This window comes from Meles meles, chromosome 17, assembly GCF_922984935.1.
Source record: "Meles meles chromosome 17, mMelMel3.1 paternal haplotype, whole genome shotgun sequence".
NCBI classification, from domain to species: domain Eukaryota; kingdom Metazoa; phylum Chordata; class Mammalia; order Carnivora; family Mustelidae; genus Meles; species Meles meles.
The window spans coordinates 30,875,943-30,878,832 of NC_060082.1; the positions used below are offsets into that span (position 1 = coordinate 30,875,943).

General features: G+C 42.9%; 1 pseudogene; it reads right to left on the reverse strand.

The window, feature by feature from the left end:
• Positions 1-1,383: 1,383 nt before the first annotated feature.
• On the reverse strand, positions 1,384-2,501 carry LOC123928340 (annotated as a pseudogene).
• Between the last annotated feature and the right edge of the window lie 389 nt (positions 2,502-2,890).

Here is a 2,890-nt window from a genome sequence, read left to right on the forward strand (position 1 = left end):
CTACTGAGCAGACAGCCTGATGCAGGCCTCAATCCCAGGACCCTGAGATCATGACCTGAGCTGAAGGCAGAGATTTAAGCCACTGAGTCACCCAGGCGCCCCGCTTTGTTCTTTTTTTTTTTTTTAAACAAATTTTTATTTTTATTGAAAACTACACTGAATGTTAAATGTCTACCTTTACAATAAACAAATACAGTAATGGTAACTCACACTAGAATGAATCATTTCTTATAGCCATTATTTTCTGTTTGGGACAATTTTAAACTTTTTTTGGTCACAAACACGGAACATCTCTATACAATAGCTCAAAATAGGCCATATTTCAAATAAAAAGTGATGATTCACAGAAGACTATGAATATAACATGTAACTAGTTGTTACAAATGTAATAAAATTTGTTGAAATCAGCCACACACCATTAGTGTTCTCATATAGAATACCACATAAATAAGGTGTTATCGATAACTAAAAATGTGGGTTTATGCATAGACAATCTGACAAGTTACTATAAAAAGTGTTTTCTGAGACATAAGAAAATGTAACATTTTTCTTGAACTCTTTTAGCTCAAAACTTTCCACTCAATAATGTAGCTGAGGATCTGAAACTGAGAAAATATATTTGAATACAAACAGGTTATGCAACTTAGTTCTTTGTTTTTCTTTTCTTTTCTTCCTTTATTTTCCTCCCTTCCTATTCCTTCCTTCCTCCTTCCTCTTCCTCCTTCTTCTTTCCTTCTTTCTTTCTTTCTTTTTTTTTTTTTTTTTGCATCATTGGAGGGTATTACTGAATTCACAACCAACTTGCCAGCTCAGTGTGCAATTCAGATGGGAGAGAGACTTCTGTACAGGAGCCTGTATGGTCTTCAATCCTATGCTGGCAGTTGCCTAACAGGCAAACAGTTTTCTCCCCATTTTGTAGTAATTTAATTTTCCTATTATCAAAAGAGGTCTTCAGCCACCACGCACTGAAGGGACTAGAGTCATACAATGGGGATTTCCTCTTAGTATTTTTTGTTTTGACTTTTGGAACTGCTTGAAGCAACATTCTAGAGCAAGGTATTCAGGACCTGCTGTGCCTAAAGGACTAATAAAGGAAAAAGATCCATTTATTCTTTGTGATTTGATGCACAGATGAAGAGCATAACACATCATAACAGACGTTGGTTGTTAATAAATCACATTCTGATCTTTCAGCGCTTCTGTAGCCAGAAGACAGCTTCAGCTTTCCCATGTCTAGGCTTCTAGCTCTTTTAACCCTGTGACGTCAAAGATGCATATGTCCGGAATCAGTTAAAAAGTCAAATTCCTTTTCTCAGTTCACGTACTTTTTCACTGTCTCTTGGTTGCAGGTTTATCTGAATGATTACCGTTTGTCATTTTTTGCTATTGTTCACTGAGGTGCTCTCTATTGTCTTCGTGTTTTGTAGGCTGGTTGGGAGAGTGAGCTTGGGAAGGGTGTGGCCCTGCAGGGAGATTGTGAGTCACCAGCGTGCCTTCAGGGATGTTCCCTTCTTTGGCTTCAGGAAGTCCTCTGGGATCCACACCCACAATGCCTGGCCTGATGAATGCTTGCTGATCTATTACTGACTAGGGAGGAGCTATGAAAAAGAATTCCTGGTTCACAGTGTCTTAAGCTTTCAGGGATGCGACCTGTGATTGCCTGGCAGAGGCTTGCTCACCATACCAGGCTATGTGGCATGTACAAATGAGATTCAGTACATCTTTCAAGGGACCCTGAGCAAAGCTGAAAGGCTCTGATTCATGCACTTTGAGGGCTGCCCCCTGTATCCTGCCTTCCTTGAGGGCTTGGCCTAAGGCTTTCTCATCCAACAGCCCACCCTGGACCACATTCACTAGGAATGCTCCATGCCTCATTGATGAGGTGGGGGTTATGTTCATTGCGATTACAGTGCAGAGAGACTTAGTTGCTCTGATACAGTAAGTCCTAAAAGGGATAGACCCTTTGCATACCCAGGGTCTACTGTACCCTGTCCTGTAAGTAGGGATCATAAAATATAATGCTGAATCCAAAGAACTTGGCTGGAACAGAAATGCAACAGAAGCAGATGAGGCCCAGTGCCTCCCCATGGATGCAGACCACTCGCCAGGTGTTCATCTGCTTAACATTTTGGACCAGTGTGCCTTCCTGCAGCACCTGGTACAACCATGTGTTCCACTGGTATAGGTTAAGGATGTGACAGGTGCGGGAGTCAGCCCTCTCTTCTGCTGCTACTGAGGGACGTTGCACGTGGTGATCCTAAGCTTGCCAGCAGCCTTGATGTCAACGTTCTCTTAGCTCCTGCCAATCCGCATGATCACTATCCAGGCTTTGAACCTCCCCAGGTCCTCCCTCGTAAGGGTGATGGTATGGCATAAGCATCACAGAAGGCCACAGTGGCCAGGTCCCTCAGGACTGGTATCTCCATGGTCTGGTCTCTGCCACTGAGTAGAGCGACCAGAGTCGGAGGGTGTAGGGGGCCATTCATGATCTGGAAGTGAATACCTTCTCAAATTCTGTTCAATCACTGTCTCTTGATTTTGTGCTTATCCATAAGGCCATTCTTTTTTTTTTTAATTTTATTTATTTGTTTGTTTATTTATAGTGCAACAAGTGGGGAGGGTTGGAGGGAAACGGAGGGGATCTCCAGCAGACCCCTTGCTGAGCTTGGAACCCAAAGGATGGGAGGACCCTGAGATCCTGACCTGAGCTGAAACAAAAAGGCCATTTCTCAACCACCTGAGCCACCTTGGCTCCACAAGGGCCATTCTTCATGGAACTTTGCAACTCTCTGACTCAAATGGCAAAGTGATCCTCTAAGAATTTAGGGGAATGACCAGGAGTGAGTGGCATTATGCCACTATGAACCCAATATGAAGCTGTCCATAAACT